The sequence below is a fragment of the Brachyistius frenatus genome, unplaced genomic scaffold (assembly GCF_029030835.1).
Source record: "Brachyistius frenatus isolate BFR_SWC_R1_liver_20210118 unplaced genomic scaffold, ASM2903083v1 Contig_108, whole genome shotgun sequence".
Taxonomy (NCBI): Eukaryota; Metazoa; Chordata; class Actinopteri; family Embiotocidae; genus Brachyistius; species Brachyistius frenatus.
The window spans coordinates 780,887-787,557 of record NW_027210707.1 but is presented as its reverse complement, the minus strand read 5'-3'; positions in this window follow the sequence as shown (position 1 = coordinate 787,557).

Here is a 6,671-nt window from a genome sequence, read left to right as displayed (position 1 = left end):
CCAACACAAACCCTGTATGAGCTGTGATAACACAACTAAATCCTCAGTGAGGGAGTATAGGCAACAGATAACCACCAATCCTGAAGAAAAGTGTTTCAAGAAAATTCCACTTTTCAGCAGAAAAAAACTGCTGGAATTTACTTAAGATTATGAACAAGTGCAAGAAATCTACCAAGAGTAAGTTATTGTGTTGACTTGGCCTTCTGCTTGTTTGCCAGTCTGCAATGTATTAATAATTGTTATCATTCAATTATGAATAATCCAGAGGGAGGTACGATATCAATGTTTGTACCAAATTTGATAAATATTAACTACAGAAACATTGACATTGAGAAAACAGGGTTTGGTTTGAAGGCTCTTACATATGAAACAAATGCAAAAGTTGTAACAATAATTTTATGGCAATTTTATAAGTTTAGATAAAATGTCAATCAGTCAGATTCTGCTTGTAATTCAATAATAACCAAATATATGTTGCATTTTGGACACATTTGTTCATGTCACTCATGTCAACATGCAAACATGTTGGCGCTATGGATGAAAAATCTGTGGATCCACAAAGTCAAAATCCTCCTGAGAACATGAACATCGATATGAGGTTTTATGGCAAAATTTTCAAAAGCAAAACTTTGTTAAACTTTCTTATTCTTGAACACAGTGGACGAAACACCATCGGTGGGCATCTCTAAAAACACGGACCACTACAAAGCACGTTATATCATGATGGTACCAGTAAACAGTATCTTAGGGGAACAGGAGTCTCAAGTTCAGTCAAACCCTAACACACACAAACCCTTTTCAACACACACTCGTTTGACACATCGTCACCATATAAACAGCTTAATAAAGGAGGACCGAGAAGGACAGAGAAACAGAAGGAGAGACGGAGCGAAATCCTCCATTTATCCATCTTCTCCAGGTGGCTTTAGAGATTAGACATCTATCTCAGCGCCTGCCAAAGACTCCCGTCTCCCTCCGGGCAGGGAGACAGGAGTTGGACATTGTGTGTGAGTTCAGTTTGTTTCTTGTATGCGTGTTTGTGTGCGAGAGAGAAAGTAAACATCCGGGAAAACTTTATTTATAATCCACCTCTAAAACTGCTGTATGAGAAACAGCAACTGATCAGAGTGAAAACCATAAAGCAGCACATCATCTATCTGTTCAAATCGTTTTTAAAAGCTTTTTAAAGTGAAGCAGTGACTCAGATGACCTGAGGAGGAGGCAGCTACATAATGCTGCAGCTATAACAGTTAAAGCACAGCTTTGTTTTGAGGCCTCACCGCAGAATATTTTACAGTTGACACCGCAGCATATAGTTTAAAGACTGAAAGTAAGTGGTAAAATGGTATGATGCCATTTACAATTAAAAGAGGACCTAGGTATTTCCTTAAGTGGTGTCTTTTTCTCAATAATGTTTTTTTGGGGGGATAATGGTGTCTCATTTTGGGCTTTAATTGTGCATGAGACAACAACAAAATAATCAATAACAAAATGTATTTCAAAAGAGACAATTTTGTCAGTTAAAAGAGATTTACAATTTACATAGCAGTGATGAGATACACTGTTTAAACTCCTTATTAGGAGCGCAAATGGAAGCATATAAGACAAATAAGAGAAGACCCAGAACAGAACCATGTGGCACACCACACAACAGAGGTGCCGGTAAGGAGGTTGTTTTACCAATATTTCTGCTTGCCATGTCGAAAGTTTTAATCAGGCAACTGTTTGGCCGTAACTTCAAAAGCTCAGCATATCCGTGTAAATGGTTAGAGGTTCACAAAAGCTCGACAACCAAATGAAATTCTACTTCTGTGGGAAAACAGATCTGTTTAAAACGGGAGTGATTTCAAACGGATCATAAATGTAATGTATTGTGTGGAATGAAAAGATGAAGTGTTTCGATCATAAAAAAAAACTTCCTGAACGACTGAATAAATACTTTTGCGTGTATTTGGAATACGCTTTTATTAAATTACAAAGCACCTTGAATTTACCTGAGGTAAGAAGTGACACAAAAGCAGAAACCAGCAGGTAAAAGAAACGCAGGGAAGTTACAGCACTTAGAACGAGAGGTGAAAGCTTCTCCCAGCGGAGTTGTCTGCGGGTCATCTTAACCTGACGTGGATCGATACTGCAACTCCCTGCTGTACCGTCTGTGACACCTCCTCTTCCTCGCCTCCTCCTCTTCTTCCTCCTCCTCCTCACAAAGATAGGAGGTGAGGCCACACCTGCCTTTGACAGTGCGAACCAATAAATAACTTTCAGCAAATCTCTCCTGGCTTTGTTTTAATCCCATTATTAGTCCAGAAAATCGCTCAAGAAAGATAGATAAAGCACCATGTACTTTTCTCAGTGGCTATTTTAATGTGTGTGGCGAGCTTATTTATTTATTTATTTATTCCTCACACTATCAATTAAATCTGTTTATTTGTTGCAGTTTTGGAAATCTATGTTTACTCCAATATCAGTCACAGACAATACATTTCAGACCTGTTAGAGAGCAAAACAGAGCTAAAAGCAGAGTGAATGTTGGATTTACCCCAATCAGCTCCACTTAAAGGGTCACTATTATGGCAAAATTAAAAAAAAAAAAAATCAAACACTAGTTTAAGATTGCTCTTTAACTAAGCGGGTTTGCATTCTATTGAAACAGCTGAACTAGTTTGATCTGCCTCTGTTTGTATTTCAGCCGCCCTGTTTGTGACTGAAGTTGATTTACAAAGAAAGTAGGTGGTCCTGATATTTTTGTTCTCATTCCAGAGTCATTTGGTGTAATTGAGCTTTGTATGTGAAACAGGGAGTCATTTGGTGACTTCTCATAGAGAAGATGTTTGTAGGATCGACGAAAACAGTCCAATTTCCAGGTTTTTATGACGCAGCAGTGAGCAGAGGAGTGGTACTTTTGAGTGGAGAGATTATTTTATGCAGATGATTTACCTTACTGTTTCTTTGTTTTTTTTAGCCCTTTGTTTTCTTTTACTTCTGTCATTTTCTTTCAAGCCATTATGGACTTTAATCGTTTTAGCACCAACTATAATTGCAATAATTACCATTAAAAATGAATCCATCTCCTCACCTGCAACACATGCTTTCCCTCTTTTTCTGATCTTTCTAGTCTTTGTCGAGAAAAGGTTAACAACTTCTTGCACAGATCGTGAATTATGCAGCCACTCCAGTGTCAGATGAAAAATGTACCATGTGAGGCATGATGTAATATTAATTGTTGTAATGGGGGAGAGAACTAGAGTATTGTCTGTGGAAACACAAAAGGTGGAAAAAAAAAACGAGGACATAATCACAGAGGAGAAAACGGAGACATTAAATTGGAAACAAAAGGAAAAGTTAGAGGAGGAAGATGAGAGAGAGGAAAAAGATGAGGAAACAAGAAGGGGAATAGAGTGAGAAGGAAAAGGGGAAATCGAGGTTGAGGTACAAAATGAGACAAGAATGATACGAGAAAAGGAGGCGAGGGTATAAGTAAGAACGGGACTAAATACAAAGGTGGAGTGCAAGAAAGGAGAACATGAGATGAGGCAGAAGAAGAGGGTGAATTGAAAGAGGAAGAAGGAAAATAAGAAAATCTGAAAGTTAAGGTTGCCATGGGAGATAACACAGTTGGAGGAAATGTGAATGCACATTATGGTAGGTGGGCACAGCTGGACTTTAGTGTTCTATTTCATGGACAAAAACTACACAGCTGCAGTCCATCTCAGTTCTCACCGATGCCACTTGACATTTTGGCCCCCTACAACACATTGTGTCCTGCTAAAGCAAAAACACATAGATTACATATAGAAGCTGCTTTTCAATTATATTTTCATAGTTTTATAAGAAATATAAAGTACTGTTTTGTAGAAATCAGAAGCAACATCCTTGCAGGCAGACATCAAAGAAAGAGTAGGAAAGGTGCACTGTCATACCTCTGATGTAATCATATATATTTCAGCTTGTAGGGAAAGAGCAATGATCGGGCTGATGACTGAGTGAATGCAGGTGGGGAAAATTAGGAAACAGGTGAGGTGGGCGTAGCAGGCAAGAGATCGAGCAGGAGAAGAACCGCTGGGAATGACATGAATAGAAAAACAAGGAAAGATAAATGAGATTAGAGAGTGACACAGGGAGTGGACAAAGAAAGAGACACAGAGATACAGAGGGAACATCTGGTCAGTGGGGAAAATGAGACAAGGACCAAAAACAAGGACAACCAGGACAAAACCATGAAACAGATTTTTCTCAGCAATGTCCAGCCACTATTTTTGCCCATGATTTTTTTTTTCTTTTTTAGTGCTGTCAACTGGCCAAATGTAAACAAAAGGACATCTTGCAGATATTTCCAGCAGCTTTGCTGAAACTTGACTTTTCCTATAAACCTGTAACCTTATGTCCCTTACAAAATAGGAGCAAGAGCTTCTTTATGTATCACCATTCAGTCATCACACAGGAGAAATCCACTAAAGAGTGTCAGAAAATAAACCTCATGCAGTGTAGCCTCAATATACGTCAAACGAAAGCTAAATTGTTCCTATATCAGAATGCAATCATTATCTTATGGAGGTACATTTACCGCAAGATGTGCTGTAACATTTCATCAGAAAAACACTCCATGAAAGTAAGTGAGGGGGGGAACAATAAGCTTGACTGATTATCTGATAGAGCTGTTTTTTTTTAGGAGGGAAAATGGTATTGAAATTGGTTGAGGCAGAAAAACTTTATTGTTGCCAGGAGGAGAAGGACACGAGAGGAAGGAGGAGGAGGAGGAGGAATCTGATGAGATTCAGTTATACTTCAACATTTGGCTTGAGGGAATGAAAATGAAATAAAAAAAAAATGAAAAGGGAGACTCGAATAGGTAGAATTGGAGAGAGACACACAGATGCAGAGTAAAAAACCAAAGGAACGGAAATAAAAGAACAGTGAATGGAAACTCAGCAAGAGAGAGGTGAGATGCAGGGGGGGAGGGAGAGGAGGGAGATTAATGGAAGCAAAAGAAGGAGGGGAGGAGTGAAGCAGCGTCAAATGGAAAGGAAGAAATGGCAAACAGGGAGAGAGGTTAAGATTGTGGGAGGAGTAAAAAAAAAAAAAAAGTCATAAAAGAGGAAAGTAGTGATGGTGAGATGAAGCCTCATGAGGCATCGAACCACTTCAGCCAGTTGGTTCGAGAAAGGGTTCATTACTCGAAGCTTCATGTGAACACGAAACCACCTACTGGCCAAGTGTATAATGACAGGCAGCTGTATCTGAACCACATAATGTGATGCATTGAATGTTTGTGTCTGTTATGGCTGTTGGGAATGACTATGAATTACAAAAATGTATGACCAAATAATTTCTGTACATAAATTATCACATATGTGCATAATAAAATATCTTTTGAATGTATTCTGTGTGTGTACATTTTCCCAAAATGGTAGTATCATATGATATGGCAGGTTGTGTAATCATGTTTTTCTGTCACTTTAGGAAAATGGCATGGGCTTAAGCAGGCAGAGGACAGTGGAAGTGTTTGTGGAACTAGGAAGAGGGGACTGAATATGCTTGTGTAACTTGGACAATGATGTACAGGACAGGGGACATTTTATTCATTTTTATTCAGAAATAACAGTTTCTCAACAGTTTTTGGTTTTATGGATGTCCACATGTCCGAAGTAAGGCTAACAGCAGCCACCTTTTCCACTTTAGCCTTAGCCTTCTCCTTAGCTGACTCATACTTGGCCTCCACCATGGCCTTCAGAGCCTCAAGGAAAAAATATATAGTGCTGAACTGTGAGACACAATAAAGTACTCATTTGTTTCATGCATGCACCCATACATACCTGCCTTGTAGGGAGGACATAATTAGGATCCAGTTTGGACACAAATGCCCTGAATTCAACATCATCCACAATACTGAAGGGCTGTGTGTCCTTCACTATCATGGAGATGAGGGCTTCATCCAGCTCTGGTTTTCTGGTGGCTGGTTAAAAGAGAATAAATACAGTGTCTGTTACCTGTCTTTATTTGCACAATAAACAAAAGTGAACAGGGAAAAATTGTGATGGTGCATTTGTAATATTGTAATGACTTACCTTGGCTGGGTGAAGCTCCAGTTTCCTCCTTATTCTCATGCAAGGCACGGTAACGCTTCAGCATGGATGAGGTGTTGTTATTGTACCCCAACTCCTTGGAGCACAATAAACACCTCACCTTTGAATAAAATAAGAAACTGAAAAATACAGTTCTTGATAAGCAAACCTAATGTGTCTGAAATAGAGTTAGATATAGCTTACCTTATTAGGAGTTATCAAATCAAAGTGTTCCCATACAGGGGAAATCCTCTTCTTCCCAGCTGGCTCCATCTTATCACCTCCTTCTCTCCTCACTCTCCTAAATCTCCAAACTATCTCTCTCTCTCTCTCTCTCTCTCTCTCTCTCTCTCTCTCTCTCTCTCTCTCTCTCTCTCTCTCTCTCTCTCTCTCTCTCTCTCTCTAAACTCTCCAAACTATCCAAACTCTCAACTGACCTCAACTCTCCACCAACAACCCACATTTTGAATGGAGCCTGAGAGGTTTATATTGCCGTCAAACCTCCCGGCAACACCTGAACCACTTCCCGAAGCAGTCACGTGGTACAGCCGGCAGCGAGGCTTCGGACGTCATCATTTTTGGCTCCTCCCCTAAATGAAGCAAGCTTCG